Source organism: Acipenser ruthenus, chromosome 14, assembly GCF_902713425.1.
Source record: "Acipenser ruthenus chromosome 14, fAciRut3.2 maternal haplotype, whole genome shotgun sequence".
In the NCBI taxonomy this organism is placed as follows: domain Eukaryota; kingdom Metazoa; phylum Chordata; class Actinopteri; order Acipenseriformes; family Acipenseridae; genus Acipenser; species Acipenser ruthenus.
This window is the reverse complement of record NC_081202.1, coordinates 13,505,677-13,525,370: the sequence shown is the minus strand read 5'-3', so window position 1 is coordinate 13,525,370 and position 19,694 is coordinate 13,505,677.

Here is a 19,694-nt window from a genome sequence, read left to right as displayed (position 1 = left end):
AGAAAACCAATATTAGTTTGTAAAACACAAAGTTAAATTCAGAATAATGATTCAGGCAACTGTTTCAGTTTCTGAAATTGCACATCTTTGTTGCAGTTGGTAAACCAACACATGCCTGGGGATTGCTAGCTAATGCTATAGTGCTGTTTTATTGTATGAACTTATTCATGGGTTTACAATATGCTGTCTGACCCGAGCTTCTCTTGAATAAACAAAGTGATTTGGATAATAATTATATTGATATTGGCAGAAATTTTAAAACAAACCTTGAACATGTTATGAGATCCATGTATTCCATGAGGTTTTGTTTATTTCTAAATGTCTCTGCAATTATCAGTAATTGTGATCAAAGTTACAAATATATTTTAATAGCTAATGGTTATGGGGCGCCAAGTGTAAAAAAAAGTGTTAACATTTTAACACGTCGTTTTCCCAGGTTTAGCTTAAATCTTTTTCACAGATTTAAATAGAAAACACATCATTTTTTTCAGATATATAAATCTCGTGAAAAACATTTAAATAAATGTTTAGATGTGTACTTTCAGATATCATTTATAAATCTGAAAATATTTAGCAAAGTTTCAACATTTAAATCCAGGATGTGAAATAAATCAGAGAAAAAAGCTCCAGTTTTTTTTGTTTTTTTTTACACTTGGCTAGCTAAATCTTTGCTGCTTGCAAATAAATTTGTTTTCTGTAAAAATAAATATGAAATTTCAAAATAAATAGTTGACTGCTAAATCCATACATGCAATTTTTCAGATTTATAAATCTCATGAAAAACATTTAAATTTGAGGTGGGAAGTGAGCAGCGACAAAGATCTTCACAAGATAGTCAACTCTGCCTTTTCTAACATCCCTGTCGACAACCAAACCACTCACCAGTCTTGACTGCTCATGAATATGCATGATAGTGGCAATTTCTGACAGCACTTCCGCGATAAAGAGCTCTTGTCAGGCCAGGTGAAAACACTGATTGTAGAAATAATAGCAAGGATGTGTTAAGAAATGGTGTCTCTAAATACATTTAGGTGAATCGTGTTTAAAAATGCAATCGTTTTAAAAAGAGAAGGCAGATTTTACATTATACAGATGCTACTGGAACTCTTTGGATTCCCATGATGCACCGCTTCGACAGGGATGGAAGCCCGTCTCCTCCTTGAAACCATGCTTACATAAGCTCAAATGGGCGGAACTCGTTTGCATGTCAACTCTGGATTTAGCTAAATGTGCTCACCGAGTGTAAAACAAAGATGTAAAAAACGACGTTTATGAATGTGCTCGCAGAGTGAAAAACAAAGATGTAAAAACCGACATTTATAAATGTGCTCGCTGAGTGAAAAACAAAGATGTAAAAACCGACATTTATGAATGTGCTCGCAGAGTGAAAAACAAAGATGTAAAAACCGACATTTATAAATGTGCTCGCAGAGTGAAAAACAAAGATGTAAAAACCGACATTTATAAATGTGCTCGCTGAGTGAAAAACAAAGATGTAAAAACCGACATTTATAAATGTGCTCGCAGAGTGAAAAACAAAGATGTAAAAACCGACGTTTATAAATGTGCTCGCAGAGTGAAAAACAAAGATGTAAAAACCAACATTTATAAATGTGCTCGCAGAGTGAAAAACAAAGATGTAAAAACCGACATTTATAAATGTGCTCGCAGAGTGAAAAACAAAGATGTAAAAACCGACATTTATAAATGTGCTCGCAGAGTGAAAAACAAAGATGTGAAAACCGATGTTTATAAATGTGCTCGCCGAGTGTAAAACAAAGATGTGAAAACTGGAGTTCTTTTTCTCTGATTTATTTCTCATCCTGGATTTAAATGTTGAAACTTTGCTAAATATTTTTGAAAGTATGCATTTAAACATTTATTTAAATATTTTTCACAAGATTTATAAATCTGAAAAATGACAGGTGTGTTTTGTTTAAATCTGTGAAAAAGTACAAGATTTAAGCTAAATGTGGGGAAAAAAGACTTTTTTTTTTTACACTTGGTGCCCCATAAATGGTTACACAATATATTTAAACCATGTGTAGTACACTATTTCTTCCGTAAAAAACCTTTAATGAAGAAAGCCAGTGAATAAATCCTCAGCTGTCTAATTATACTTTAATCAACCTAGCAATCATGTTATTTCAATTAATAGAATCGCTAAGTTCTAATATTTACAGAATATGCTTGGTTTAAGCAGATTAACAAAAAAAATAAACTTCTTTACAAGCTTATTTGTTTTCTAAACTCCTCATGTTTGCGACTGCATCAGTCCTGCTTTACAAATGATATAAATTACATTTTGAACACTAAAATGGTCTGTTTAGCCTGCCCCTTGTGCTCTTTCCATCTTTCATATATTGCCAAGGAAAGCTTTGGAAGACAGCATGAAGGCCAAATGATATATGGCAACATGTTGAAAAAGTGCAGATGTTAGTGCCACCCAGGGCCCATGAAAGCAATACACAACTACTGTATTAGAATTCTGTTTTTTAAACTAAAAACATAATTCTTGGTAACTACACCCTGCTATGTGTTAGAATTGAAAGAGATTTCAGACAGCTTGTCAACACTTATGTATTTCATGGAAACTTTTTATAAATGGTATTTTAGGCAGTTGGAAAAGAGGTACAGTAAATACTCTCAAAAGAATTATGCACTTGATTTATAATAATTTATAGGATTATCACTCTTGATATTTATTTCATAGATTTCAAGTCTTGGAACAAACAAATACTTGTGGAATAAGTGTAATCTAGGTTTCAACACGTGTCAGATTTGAAAGAGTTTTCAAGAGGATGCAGACAGATTAAAAAAAAAAAAAACATAAATAAATAAATATTTCCAGATAGTATAGGACCACTAAATTAGAAAGTAAGTAGGGGATGACATATTCAAAATCATAATAATAAAAGACTAAGACTGCATTGTACTGCATAAAACCACAATGTATCATTAGGCTTGTAACATGACTATTGGGGCTACAGTTTCTGCACATCTGCTTAGGCCACAAAAGAACAATACAGGACCATTCTGCTTTTCATCCTATACATTAAAATACTACCCGTATTACTGATAATTATGCACTTGCATACCAGGGTAATTTAATACCTTATTCTGATTATCGGTGTTGCAAGTCATTTAATTAGGCCTCCTGGAGGATTTCTATTCTTGATCTTTACAGGTGCTTAAGCATGATTTTGTAGTTTTTCATTTAATTAATTCAAGACATATCACACATTTGGCTACAAATCTATCCACGCTGCAGAAAACCTCTTTATTTTTTTACGAGCATTTCATCTGATACTTTGGTTTGAAGAAAATGTCAAATACCCTTTAATAACAAGAAACGAGTTTAACTAGGTCATTACAGATCATAGTGGATAGTGGATCATAAACTAAGGTCTAAGGCTACTTTTGCAACAAGTCCCATAGGATATATGTGAGCTGCCATATCTCTTTTAGTTAAGTTTTATATACTTTCTGAAAGTAAATAGCAAAGGTGAAAAGAACAATAAAGTAGGTATGCTTTCCCCAGTAATGTTGTTGAAGCTGACACCCTGGGATCCTTCAAGAAGCTGCTTGAGGAGATTCTGGGATCAATAAGCTACTAACAACCAAACGAGTAAGATAGTCTGAATGGCCTCCTCTCGTCTGTAAACTTTCTTATGTTCTTATGATAATTGCCTCATTATGCCTTACAGATTTACAGTGGCATTACAGATTTTTTAAAACACATTTGTGTTCATTGGTTTAATGCACATGCAGGTTCTTGAATTGTTATGATACTCACAGGCAAGTATAACTTTAGAATGAGCCGACAGAAAGCTTTCCCTGGACAAAGCCATTTTTGTTTCTGGAAAAAACAAACAAAAAAAAAAACAATATTATAAGCATGCATTTTTCTGCTGACATGTCATTTTTCAACAGACAATACTCACTTTGTACAGCCATTTTGTAGACACTGATTGGAGTTGTGCCCATGGCAGACATCCAGCACCTCTGTATCCCAATTGGTCCTAAAAGTAATTCTTAGGATCACAAGGGATTCATAACACCATAGCTGTGAGTACATTTTACAAGTATGACAAAAAGGTGTGTTTAAAAGTTGGTGAATCACTTTGCTTTTTTATTGCACCCCATCTCCCACTTTGTGCCAAATAGGATGACATCAATTACTAGAGGATGGAGAAGTTCTAGTCTGAGACCAAAGTTTATGATGTTTATCCTTAAGGCATTACTGAAGAGACGGTTTTAGTTAGTTTTCTTTAGTTGCCTTCCTGTTCTTTATTTTAGATTAGTATTTGAATTTGGGGCCAATGTCAATAAATCTTTAATTACACAGTGTCTGTTTGTCTATTCTTTGTCATACTATTGTATTTATTTTAATTATGCATTTCATTCACTGGCTGCTAAATATATAAGAAGTATCCAGCATTGCATTTTCCCCCCTTCATTTACATGATATATGAGTACTGGAAAACACAGGCTCTAAACAGAATGGTTGTTATTTTAAGGTTGAATTAAACTGCAGATCATGCAGCTTTCCACTTAGAAACAACAGTGTCTTTTAGAAAAGTAATTGGATATAAATTATATGAATTCAGGGGGTTATGGCAATGAATAACTAAGTGTCAGGAGATTCATAAATGTTACAAATGTAGTTGCATATTCTAAAAAACTTTCAATGCACCTAAATATGGTTATTTTTAGATGTGTTTATTTCTGCATGTTTATAATTTATTGTAATGCTAGAATATTCTAAAACTGGGGTTAATGTAATGATTTAACCATTTATTTGTGTTATTTCAACTTTTAGGATATTAAATAAACATTCAGGAAATGAATTGTAATGTTAAAGTTTTAAGTGACCTTATTGAAGCCACAGGTGCATGCCGTCTAGCGTTATCAAAGGATTGCAAGTATGTGGTTTAAACGCAAAGCATAGAACTGAAGTTACACATTTGAATATTTAAAAACAAAATATTGTTTGTGTATGTTGCCAGAACCAGTTATATGTTTGTGATGGTGTGATGAGTGTGATGGTAGAAATGACGTCACAAAGTCACGGGTTTGGTACAACAGCCCCGATACCAGCAATGGTAGTCAGGGTGTACTTTATTAAAAATGGGCTCACAGACCAAAGGAACTGAAATGATGAACAAAAAGTCCCAACAGAACAAGTCCCTCTCAGTTCTGGGTACACTTCCTGGGTGTGGTGAAAATTACTCATGCTCAAGTGCAGGGTTTTCAGGGCAAAGGTAAACAGCTCCAGGGTTTGGGTGAACTGGCAGTGGTGCAGCAGTTCCCTGGGGTCAGTCACTTCCCGGTCCTATTAACACAAAACATAAAGCACAACTGACACATAAACAAAACACACAGCGGGTCTGGTTACACATTCGATCTAACCTCAAAGGGACCCACACTCACAGAATGACAGCCTTTATATATCGACACATCTGCCCACTGCCTAATGCAACACAGCTGATCACAGTAATCTTGTCTCAGCACAGGTGTGCAAGTACCTCTGCTTAGCGCCCTCTTGGGTCGGGAGGGAGATTTACAGCTCCGATACTCTTGCTCCCTGTCACAATGCTATTTCGCAGAAACACATCCATAATTGAATTAGGGTTTTTTTTGTTTGTTTCAGTAGAATACACTGTGAATCAAGTGTTCAAGTGGTATGCAGTAGATTTTAAACACATTTCAATATGTATATACTATACTTTGTTTATACTGGCAACAGTTTTGTCAAACAGTAAAAGGTGTTTAAAATCTGGCGTATAAGCTTTTTGTTTAACTGTTAAACATTTGGTTTTACAGTGTAGCAGTCTGTAGCTGAAATGCCATTAATCTATCATTGGCATGTAATCATTTATTAGTCACCTGGGATAAAGACTCCTAGGGTGCTCACATTTCTCATAGGCTTCATGGAAATATTTTTTTTTATTGTATTATTAAATATGTTCAAATGTATTATGATTTATATGTCTGATATCTTTTAAAGTATTTATTATAACATATTTTTCAATTAATTATTTTAAGAAGGAAAACATGGCTAAAGGTAGCTGTAATGTCCTACTGTGAAGTGACCCTTTTCAGAGGTTACTAAAATGTTCTGAATTAAAGAGGTAAGGCTCTCCTTGTGTTCTAAGGCCATTGACTGAGCTGTTGTGGAACATACAGCATGAAGGAAACAACACATAAATGGGTCCATTAACTACATGCCAGTAAGGCCCTGCTGTACACCATTAATTAAAATCCACATGGAAGTCATTTAACGTGTTCCAGGATGTGTCGATTTACTATAATTTAAAAGTTTTATTTAAGTAAGGAATCCACTCACAATACCCCTGTAAACACTTACTGTAGTCTTCTTAAATTGTTAACAGTATTAGACAAGAAAGAACATGTATTATATACACACATGTATTAAATATACTTTATCACTTTTGTCTGCCCTTTTTAAAATTCAAGTACATGTTGACCTGGTTTCTACTCACCCGACAAGTGACAAGCAAGTTTCCTTTGCTCGAGGAGTAAAGTCAAAAGTCATAACTCGGTTCCAAAGCGACTGGGGCAGCGAGGGGAAAAAATAAAACAAATCCATTTCCAACTTTGTGTCACTCACTTGATGCCAATATATGAGGAGGGCTTTATTCTTACAGTTTTCTACATTCATCTTCCAATGTTAAGTGGGGACATATTTTTTAAATAGGGAATATGGTCTGTTGATAGATAAACTTACCATGCACAGGGCGGGACGAGGGTAGGGCAGTTTATTTTCAGCTGCATCTTTTCCATACAATTTTTTTTTAAATGCATTAACCTATTAATCCTCACTCTTCTTTTATTAGGATAACCACATTTGGTGCAAGTGTGACTATTCTTTGTACAAGAGAATGGCCCCAAAATTCACATCAGGTAAGTGACCTCTAGGTGATGGGTACTAAGCCTTTTTTTGTTTTTTGTTTTGACCTTTTGGACCTTCGCTCTGCCTTATGTAACAAGATCTTCACCATATACAACGGCTGTTCGTATTTCTTTTTTTTCTGGTCTACTTCAATTATGTAGATCTGTGTAAAGAAGGTTCCAATATGTTTAATATGAATGTATGCCAAGGTTAAAGATTATCACATCCCAATGTTTCAGAATGGTTAAAAGATGACACAAATTACTCATACCATCTATGCCATAGGGCCTCATTCACTAAAGGGTGCTAAACATTATAGTGCGCAATAATTGAAAGTAGAGTGCTCTTTCATGATTGCCGTATTTACTATTGCAATATTCATTATCGCGTGCGATAGTTGGCATATTATGGCACGCACTAAATTTAGTGCTTCACACTATGGTAATCAGAACGAAGATGTGATTTTTATGGTAATGAATGCTGATGTATTTAAATGAGCATCCAACGCAGAATAATGAGATGAGCTGTATTCACATGGTATTTACTAAAGGGCGTTCATTTTAGTGCATGCATTAAAGTGATCATTAATTAGTGCGTAGGGAAACCAGGCTTTAACCACTAATAGATGCACTATTTAAACCTCTTTTTCTAGCCTGAAAATTAGTTGGTTATGAAAATTTGTTTGAACGGAAAAAGTCCAGAAATGATACTTGATTGTCTAGGTAGTTGTGCGTACACATGAAACAGTATACAGTTAAAATAAAATAAAAAAATACTACATTTTAGTAAAAATCCTTAAGGAGAAAACTTTAGAACATTAACAATTTATTTTAACCTATGTCATTCAGCTTTAACTGTAACCTATTTAATAGGCCTGTAGCCTATTAAATAGGACTGTAGCCTGGTGAGGAAGGCCGGGGCGGACTTGAGGCTAGCAGGAGAGAGTGTACTGTGCACGGGGGTAGGCAGCAGCAGGGCTGATAGGTGACGTAATCACACACTATGACATAAGCCCGATATACGCTCCTTGCAAAGGTTATTCAACAATTCACTCATAATCCCGCATAGCAGTCCTACAGCAGTGATTCAGCAGGGGGCAGGAGGGTTTGAGTTGCTCCTCCAATTAAAACCAGGGGTCTGACTACGTCATCTGCCATTGCTAGTACTGTACTTTGTGTGGTTTAAGAAGATAGGAGTTTGTAAGGGAGGCTTGTCTCCTCTGATGAAAAAATCTCTCTGGGCTCCTACAATTTAAACCAGTGCTCAGATCACGTGATATGCTACTGCAGAATTTTTGTTACTATAGGAATGTTGAATATATATATATATATATATATATATTCACTTTGAAATTTTGAGTAGGCACTGTATAAGCAATTCACACAGACCAAAGTGCCACATCAGTGCCGGTTCTGAGCCGTCTCATCTGTGTGAAAGGGGTATACGATTACATTGGGTTGTATGGGCAGTAATATTTGAAATGGATCACATACTAAAAGGTTTGTGTTTTTAATTTGTGTAACTCAAATGTAAACAAAATAGAGCAGTCCTTTCAACTTGATGCTGTATGCATCATGTATTGGAAAAGTCTGGATATGATTAGCTTCTAACAGTATTGATTTGGCAAGCACTTACCTTCAACTGATCTGACCAACTGATGTTGATTAATGTAAGGCTGGGAACTTTTTGGCATACTAGATTAACTAATAATATGATTGCCTAATTCATTCATACCCCTCCCAATGAAAAGGTATTTTTCGAAGTGGAATACAGATCTTAAGTATTCCCTAGATGAAATGCACTGGCAGACTATTAGGAGAAATGTCTGCCTTTCTGCTCCTGATGAATTCAGTTTAAAATGATTCACTGATTTTACTTGATAGCTGCCACACTCACCACATTAGCTCTTATCAGGATGAAATGCTGTTGCAAATGAACTTGGAGTCATATCACACACGTAGGGACGTCTACATTGTTTTTGCTCTTTACCATAGGGTTGAACAACCTTGTAAAGATTTAGAGCAATTCGATTCCTGCAGCAAATAATTAACTTCTGGTTTTTAACGTGACAAGTCTCAAATACTGTAATGTAGAAACACCTATATTGTAACCAGTATATTCTTCTTCAATTTGGTGAAACAAAAAAGCACCAAAGTATAATAAAGTGGAAACAACAGAAGTGCCAATAAGAAAATCAGAAGTTATTGTGTTCTAATATGGTTGGAATTATAGACAGTATGTTTAAAATGGTAGTAATGTCATGACATCAGTAAAACTATTGGAATTATTACTATTATCATAGCTGTTGTAACATGGCAGAGACAGGGGTCAGAATCTGTAACAGCAGTGCATCATACAACCCTGTCCATTCCACTTTACACATAATCCAAGAAGATGAAGTAAGTGTGAAGTGTTCTGCAGAATGTTCCAGTGGTGAGTTTCAGAGTGTCAACAGGGACACTGACTTTGACCCAGAAACAGATTAAAACGGCAGATGTATCAGTGTTCCACAAAGGAATGAAAACATTTTGTTTTAAATGTAAGAAAAATGTAAGTAGGCAGATGACGGTGATGCATTTCATAACATAAATATGGAAAGCTGAGAGGAATGTTTCAGAATCCAGTAGCACTGGCATGAATTAGATATTTAAAACCATCCCCAGAGACACATATTATTATTTTGACTTTTGAGCTGTCTGTTCTTCATACAATAGAATATTTGACTGCTTAATAGATGTCATTTGTACCACTGGATGTGGAAACTGTGAGGGATGTATCTGAACAGAAAATCAATGTTTTTGCATCCTGAGCATGGCAGTGGGGTGACTGAACATTAGTGACCCAGCACTCTCAATCCGGAGCTTGTAGGAAGTCAGAAGGGGTATCACATTGTACTCAGTTTATGGTCACTTAAATGGCAAGTTTTGAAATATAAGAATATCAAATTTAAGAAATTGAAAACATACAAGAACATTCTTAAGAGGATTTAAAAGCATGTGAGAAAAAATGGATTTAAGAGTGTGTGTCATGTATACCTATTTAAATGTACTTTAAAAAAAAAAAGGTAAATAATGGTAAGACAACACCATGTCATTATTTAGATTAGTTAAGAATGATTCAGATTGTACTGTATGTTAAAATCAACAGGCATACAGAGTGTGTAATGTATATAGTGTATATAGCAACTTGCTGTAAAAGAGGACTAATGGAAAATAAAATCTATTGAATTGAAAGGGAAATGGCAAATACAATTGAATAATAATAGGGGTGTCAGTCACAGAAATGTAAGAACCAAAGATGTTCAGCACAAGAAAAGCAGAGGGATAATGTTGGCATAATGTTGGCTGCGAACAAGCCTTTTAAGCCTTGGTTCCCATTCCTTAAGTCTTCAAGGTATTGTCTCTTCAAAAAGTGTTGAAAAAATTAACTCAGTCCTTGAGGAATTTCTGAAGCCATTAGTGGATATACAGTGTCTGTAAATTGTTAAATGGCAAAGAGAGATCGCTGTGAGAAATGGGGTGCACTGAACGGGTTGTACTTAAAGGGGATGAAAACATGCTTGAAAGGGCAAGCAATCTGTTCACAGACAATTACAATAAAAGTATCTGGATCTGCGAGGGAGCTGAAACAGCTGCTTGTGGCTCTTAGTGAAAACACTTTTTTCCAAGGGGGTAATTAATTACCAGCAGACCTTTTGAAAAAGAATGTTTTATTTGACAAGATAGTAAACATGAAGTATATATTTAGTGTTAGTCATTTTATTTATTTATTTATTATCTGCAGAAACAATTAATAATTGAATGTGCCAATGTATTAAATGTTTCTCTATACACCATAAGGGCCTTTCATTGTCTACAAAATAATAGCGAACACACACTCCCTGTTCACATGGAGCAGAATCCCCCTGAGAAAGTGTATGCACAAATAACCTATAAACTATTGCAACATTGTTTTTACAGCCTATGTTTTAAACATGAAAATCATACCATTATGCAGATTTGACTAACATAATCAAATTGATTATTTTGTCTCTAGAAAACATAGTTCAAGGAAAGTACTGTTATGCTTTTTAGACTTGTCGGCTGGAAAAATTACTTTAGATCCAACCAACAAAGTCCTTGAGAGATTCACGAGTTACACAATTATAGCTATTGTTTATTAAAGGCAAAGCAGCCTGAGCATTTTTCTGACTTTGTACAGTATATTCATAATACCTATTGCATACACTGGATGCTTATATTTTGTATTGATTTTTGTATCATGCTGTCTGGATGAAAATGATAAACTGACGCTGCTCTCTTGTCAGAAGACCATTGTAAACATGATGTTCATACTAATCCTGTTTAAATAAATTCATTCATTGAAAAGTGAGAAAATACGTTCTTAGTAAGAATCTGCTTAACACTTAAATCACAAACGTATGTAGAACTGATGTTTAAAGTAACAATAACTATACATTTGGTAGTTGAATATGTTAAAACTGACATATTTTCTCATCTGTTAAACATTTTCTAATGTTCTACTGCTGCTGGTATGTGTTTACGTTGGTGCAATAAAGTTCTGAAGTCTGCGTACTTTACCAATTAAAAGATATAGATCACTGTTTAGTTGAACAGGCTTTAGCAAATAAACTGTAATTTAAGCCACTGTTTTCAGGCCTGTCTGTTTCCCTGTACATTTTCATGTAGACTATAAACATCACACTGATTTGATTCCTAAAGCTCAAGAGTTAACAAAAAGCTTTCTGAATGATATCTTGATCTCCCTTTGGAGATTGTATCTAGCCTTCTGTGCAAAACTTTGGTTTTTCAAGTATATTAACATACTTTTTTATTTTTTCATTTATAAATGTAGTCGTTGCCAATTATTTTATCCCCAATTTGAAATGGCCAATTATTTTTAGGCTCAACTCACTGCTACCACCCCTGCACTGATTCGGGGGGGCGAAGACGAACACATGCTGTCCTCCGAAGCGTGTGCCATCAGCCGACCGCTTTTTTTCACACTGCGGACTCGCCATGCATCCACCCAAGAGCTACAGCATCGGAGGACAATGCAGCTCTCGGGCACAGGGGTTGCTGGTGCGCGGTGAGCCGAGGACACCCTGGCCGACCTAATCCTCCCTCCCCAGACGACTCTCGGCCAATTGAGCGCTGCCCCCTGGGAGCTCCCGTCCACGGTCGGCTGTGGAATAGCCTGGACTCGAACCGGCGACGTCCAGGCTATAGAGCGCATCCTGCACTCCACGTGGAGCGCCTTTACTGGATGCGCCACTCGGCAGCCCCCATTAACATACTTTTAAAGGTAATGCAAGTTTATTCACCATAGAACAATGTTATATAGCATAACACAAAGAAAAAGCAAAAGAACATGCACAATCGCCAGTTAGCTAAAGGTGTACGTACAGGAAGATAAAATGTTACTGCACACTCCAAATCGCTTTACTGTAATCCTTTTATTTGTTAAACATTTTTAAAAAAATAGCATAGGGTATAAAATAAACTATACCATAACATATCAAAAGGCAGAAAAAAGTGGTGTAAGACTAAGGATACAAATGCCATCTCATTGTTACTAACTATATTATATTTAGCCATATTATTGCAAATGACTGTTAATGTTATACAACGAGATGTAACAATACAGAATGTTCACTGCCAGGTTTGCTTGTGCATGTGTGTTGTTTCTTTTCTAGATTACATGCTCAATCTTCACTGTTTATCCTTCAGATTACTTGGGGAGTTGTTCCCTCAGAATGCATGTTTTGTTTTAGGCAAGTTGTTTACTGTTTAAATTTCCAACTCAGTGTATTTTAAAATTGGACTGCAATCAGTTGCTCATTTGAAAAGCAAATACACAAACACTAATGAGAATGGTGCCATATATATCACCAAACTCCTGATCCCCTGGAACGGAACTGTTGCATGGAGTCACTAACGTGTCAAGTTTGCTGTTGTTCAAGTGTAGAATGCCACCATGTTTGAACCCTTTAGTTTATTTTCTGTGTTAAGCTACAAAAGGAAAAAAAAGTCAGCTTTTGAAATTCTAGAACAAATACTTTTTAAGTATTAGGTGATGCATGATTTGTGACACATAAATATGTTTAAACGTTTTTGCCGTAGAGTGGGAAATGAACACATTAAATGTAGACACACTGTTCTTTTTATTGTATTTTATGCATGATCACATTCAAGGAGGGCAGTACCATTTCTGAAAGGCGGTATTATTTTAGACCATTTCACATGTTAAATATGTTTTTTTAAGGTTTCAGCTCACCAGGGTACACTATTGTGCCTATTGATACCTATAGATATGGATTATGTAAGTGCACACCTATTAAATGTATAATATTTTTAATAGCATATTTCAAAATATAGTAGTCTAAGCTGTTGTGTAATTTCAGTAATTTGAAGTTTATTGGTTCTGGAGCCAGGATATGTTTCTTCTTCATTGACAAGCTTAAGGACTTAACAAAGAGAGTGCTACTCTTAAGTGAGTGGCTAAAACTGAAAATAAATGTTAGTAATTGAAAACACGCTTTAAGTACTTTAAGTACTATATAACACTAAAACTTTATCAAGTCAAAGAGCTTTGAAACGCACAACAATAATCGGTTTGTAAAGTAGGTCTAACCTTTTTGATCTTTTTATCTCAAATACCCACCTGACATGCATCAGATATTTATATGATGTAATAATATCACTTGACTTGTCTGCCTATTCTGTTTGGACTATACTGTAGGTAGCATTGATATTTTGTATCATAATCCTGTGATCAATAGAGTTAAACTGGTGACTGCAAAAATGAAATGCATATTTTTGAAAGTCCAGTGGCTGCATTAACAGGAAGACTATTGCTGCACCTGTACCTGAATAACTTTACAAATTTTAGGCTATGCATCTCTGTACAGACTTATTACAGGCTATGCATGCCTTTAATAGCAATGACTATAACTGTACTAGTAGAGCTTCAGCTTGCAACATGGGGTAATCCCTTTGACACATTACATTCTTACAGGCTTTAGGTTCGTGCAGCTTTTAGTCCCGAGACTTGTGGAATGTTGTATTCTATAAAGATATATTTGTGAGTCTGACTCTCCTCAGCTTTATCCTTAAAACGATTTGTTTGACCTACAGACAACACTCCTATAATGCAGCTTGGCATGCATGTACAGGCAAGAAATTCAGTTTATATTTGTATTGTATTGTGTGTGTTTGTGCTACATGAAATCAAACTGCATTCTGAAAGACAGCTACAGCGGCTTCATAAAATGGGCCAGTGAACTGTAAAGTTCTAAATATACACACACACACACACACACACAAACACACACCAAATACAGCTTAAGTGTTTGACTTCCTGCACATAATAGTGCGTTGTAAAAAAAAAAAAGGTTTTATGATAAAAGTATACAATTATTTACATGCTGAACATTTAAGATCAAACCATCACCAAGTCAATTAATTTTTATTTTTTTACCATTATCCAAACAGTCACTTGCAAAAAATATATATTTTGCATATTTTAATGTTATGTATACAACAGTATTGACTGCTGAGGATCTTTCAGCCATTCAAAGCGCCTGTTTCACCATCCAATAATCCTATAGTATTTAATACAGTCACTATTAGAAGAAAGAAACAAAAAAACAACAACGGTGGATTAGAGAGGAGAGGGGAGTCTTTCAGTGAACGTTCAGAGTTCCTGTAAATGTAGGAAAACAAGATTGAACTGTTCAGATTCTTGCCAGAGCTTGCAGCAAGACTAGCAAGTGACAAGCAAATGATCAGCACAGATAACCAGGGGCAGGTTTTTCAAAACTTTGGTAATCGGATTTCCGCGTTTGATCTGGATTATATTGTGCAATTGGGTTTTTCAAAACTTCAAAATGTGATCGGGATTACTGTGATCCAGATTTAGTTTTGGTAATCATGATTAAATGTTGCAATTGGGATTCTCAGAATTTAAAGAGGAGATCACGATTACTTTGATCCAAAATACCAGGATAATTGTGATCCTACTGCAGATGTGGATTTAGCTTTTAAATGATCATAGAACAGCGATATTTTGCTTGAATTGTCATAGCAAACACACACTATATGTCAAAATTGAATGTTATAATATCATATTTATTTAAGTTTTGTATCCATGCAAGCAAAAAGGAAAACATGTATTTGGTATAGCTTTGATTAAAAACAAGCATATGCATACGCCTTCACATATGCCTCCATAAAGCTCATCTGAGATGCTGGACTGCCGACCGACGAGGAAGACGATGAAGATGTCTAAAAACACATGTACTTATAAAATGTTATAGCTAACTTGAAATCTGCAACTGTTTAAGAGCTGAAAACAAGTAAAAAGGTCTAATTAATCAAATTATCAGTTCAATTAAGGGTATAGTTTAGTAATTGAGAGCTGTTGGTATAAAAACCAGCAGGCACAGGGTGTCCCCAGGACCAAGTTTGAGAAGCCCTGGTCTAAACCCATGTAGTCACAGAATGTATTTTTAATTCATTTTTGTAAAGTGGTTTCTTGATGCAAGCTTTGTTGCTATATTTACACCCAATGGTTTGGGACCTACAAAGATGTTTCCCTGCACAGAACTACTAAACTGCAGGCCACAAAAGCCTTAATGACACATCTTCTTTGAGGATTTTATTTTAGGGAAATAAATGGACATCATAATGAATACCTAAACAGTTTTATGTAACTAAACACACATTTCATTACATGTAAATATAATTAAAGAAGTAACCCAGCCGCGGTGGATGTTTTGTGTTTTAAATGAACATTTCAAGAGCTTTTATAGACTTGGTGGTTGTTTGGGATTACCACTGAAGATCTATAGATAACCACTGTGAATGTTCCAAAAATGGGTTGCTTTGCTGACGTGGTTTAGAAATGTATTTATATTCTGTACATACAGTGGAATTTTTAAACACTGTGGTTCAATTTTTAGTCAATGACCAAGAACCTTGATGTTCCACCAGTGTTAAAACATGTAATCACAATAATATTAGTTCTCTTGCTGTTATAATATTAATATTATTAATATTATAACAGCAAGAGAATATTCAAAGAGGAGGTTAAATGTCTAAGAGACACAAATGGCAAAATCATAGATGAAGAAAAAAAATAGCAAATATATTAAATGATTACTTTTCACAGGTTTTTACAAAGGAGGACACAGATAACATGCCCCACATATCGACCTGTTCCTATCCAATTTTAAATAACTTTAGCATAACAGAGGCAGAAGTGTTAAAGGGACTAGGAGCTCTTAAAATAAATAAATCCCCTGGGCCGGATGATATCCTCCCAATAGAAAGAAGTTATTTACAAACCGCTAACCAAGATCATGCAACAGTCTCTTGGGAGACAGTCAGCATGGTTTTAGGAAAGGGAGATCGTGTCTAACTAACCTGCTTGACTTTTTTGAGGATGCAACATTGACAATGGATAATTGCAAAGCATACAACATGGTTTATTTAGATTTCCAGAAAGCTTTTGACAAAGTCCTGCATCAAAGATTCATTCTCAAACTGAACTCAGTAGGGATTCAAGGAAATGCATGCACATGGATTAGGGAGTGGTTAACATGTAGAAAACAGAAAGTACTGATTAGAGGAGAAACCTCAAAATGGAGTGAGGTAACCAGTGGAGTACCACATGGATCAGTTTTAGGTCCTCTGCTATTCCTAATCTACATTAATGATTTAGATTCTGGTATAGTAAGCAAACTTGTTAAATTTGCAGACGACACAAAAATAGGAGGAGTGGCAAACACTGTTGCAGCAGCAAAGGTCATTCAAAATGATCTAGACAGTATTCAGAACTGGGCAGACACATGGCAAATGAAATTTAATAGAGAAAAGTGTAAAGTATTGCATGCAGGCAATACAAATGTGCATTATAAATATCATATGGGAGATACTGAAATTGAAAAAGGCCAACAAGATGCTCGGATATATTGTGAGAAGTGTTGAATTTAAATCAAGGGAAGTAATGTTAAAACTTTACAATGCATTAGTAAGACCTCACCTAGAATATTGTGTTCAGTTCTGGTCACCTCGTTACAAAAAGGATATTGCTGCTCTAGAAAGAGTGCAAAAAAGAGCAACCAGAATTATCCCGGATTTAAAAGGCATGTCGTATGCAGACATGCTAAAAGAATTGAATCTATTCTGTCTTGAACAAAGAAGACTACGCGGCAATCTGATTCAAACATTCAAAATCCTAAAAGGTATAGACATTGTCGACTCAGGGGACTTTTTTGACCTGAAAAAAGAAACAAGGACCAGGGATCACAAATGGAGATTAGATAAAGGGGCATTCAGAACAGAAAATAGGAGGCACTTTTTTACACAGAGAATTGTGAGGGTCTGGAACCAACTCCCCAGTAATGTTGTTGAAGCTGACACCCTGGGATCCTTCAAGAAACTGCTTGATGAGATTCTGGGATCAATAAGCTACTAACAACAATGTTCTTTCTTATGTTCTAATCCTAATCAATATTTATTGACTGTTTCTTTGGAAAATATAGTAACCACTTGTAAACTGAAATGAACAGTTCCACATTATGAGTTGTTGGAGGCACATAGATAAGAAGACATGTATTGCGTCTATGACTGAAGAAAATGTTACAGTACAATACGTTGCAAAATAGTATCTTTAATATGTTTAGCTGTTTGGGATATACTGTATGTATTTTCTATGAGAATATTTATTTGCTCTTGTGGCAAAGTGGTTTGTAGTGCACAGGTGCATTGGTGATGTGGTGCTCAGGAATGATAGACACAAGACAGTTCAGGGTGAAAAAGTAGCTCTTTATTTGCTGACAAATAATGCCTGGCTCTACACAGCAATGTGTATCGCTCAGGCAAAGCACAGGGTTCAGTCCTGAAATAATAATACACTAAACAAGACAGACACAAACACGACACGGTCACAAGTGCAGAGTGAGTGCTCTTAGTGAAAGTGGTGATTTACAGGTTTATTCGTGTACAATGGTGAAGTGGAGTCTGGGTTTAATTGCTGGCGGTTTAGCTACAGCTCCCGGAGGTTAGCCTTCTGCAATGACAAGCACAGATAGTTAGAAACAAACAAAACACTTAACACTCACGATAATAAATTACTGTCACCTATAGGGGTCCTTTCAGTAACCACATCAAAGGAACAGATTACATCGTCACATCCCCTATTATACCTTCAGGCACGCCCCCTGTGATAGCTAGTTCAATCACGTCCCCTCCAGTCCATGACTGACACTTCGCATACCGCATTAGGGCAATGACTTCTGGCATTGTGACTCCGCCCCCTCCCTGGATGGCCGGCTTCCGACTGACCCTGGAATGAACTGCCAAACCATCCAGTCCGGGGCACACTGTTCCTGCTACACAGCGCCCTCACAGGTCAGGAAGGAGATTGTTTACTAGGATTCATTCGCTCTCTGTCACTGCTCTCCACAAACTATATTACAGATACCAGAATTCCAGGCCAAGTATAAATTTGTTTTTAATAAAGATAATGCACAATAGCATTCTTTATTATTATTTATTTCTTAGCAGACACCCTTATCCAGGGCGACTTACAATCGCAAGCAAATACAAATACATTCAAGTGTTACAATACAAGTCAAACAATAAGAGCAAGAAATACAATAATTTTTTTTCAAGTGTGACAAACCACAATTCAATAATACAGCAGATAATAGTGAAAGTTACATCAGGATATGATTAAATAGTGATAGTTACATCAGGATATGATTAAGTACAAAATACTACAGGTTAAACACTTGGCAGATTACAATATTCTGAAGTACAGGATTAAATGCAGTAAAATAGGGGGTAGATAAGAGCAAAATAAAGCATATTTAAATGAAGGGTGATAGTGTCCCAGGACACAACAGAGGAGTTCTACAGGTGCTGTTTGAAGAGGTGAGTCTTAAGGAGGCGCCGGAATGTGGTCAGGGACTGGGCAGTCCTGACATCTGTAGGAAGGTCGTTCCACCACTGCGGAGCAAGGGTGGAGAAGGAGCGGGCTCGGGAGGCAGGGGAGCGTAGCGGAGGTAGAGCCAGTCTTCTAGTGCAGGCGGAGCGGAGAGGTCGAGTGGGGGTGTAGGGAGAGATGAGGGTCTGGAGGTAGCTGGGTGCAGTCTGGTCAAGGCATCTGTAGGCTAGTACAAGAGTCTTGAACTGGATGCGAGCGGTGATCGGGAGCCAGTGGAGTGAGCGGAGTAGTGGAGTAGCGTGGGCGAAGCGAGGCAGAGAGAACACCAGGCGGGCAGCAGAGTTCTGGATGAGCTGGAGTGGACGGGTGGCGGACGCAGGGAGGCCAGCCAGGAGGGAGTTGCAGTAGTCTAGGCGGGAGAGTACCAGGGCCTGGACCAGGAGCTGGGTAGCATAGTTGGTGAGGAAGGGTCTGATTCTTCGGATGTTGCTCAGGAAGAATCGGCAAGTGCGTGCCAGAGTGGAGATGTGCTGGGAATAAGAGAGGCAGGGGTCCAGGGTGACTCCAAGGTTCTTAGCGGAGGAAGAGGGAGAGAGTGTGGTAGATTCCAGAGGAACAGAGATAGAGAGATCAGAGGAGGGGGAGGAGGAGGGAAAGAAAAGGAGGTCAGATTTAGAGAGGTTGAGTTTGAGGTGATGCCAGTGCATCCAGGAGGAAATAGCAGACAGACAGGTAGAGATACGGGAGGAGATGGTGGAGTCAGAGGTGGGGAAGGAGAGGAAAATCTGAGCATCATCAGCATAGAAATGGTATGAGAAGCCATAGG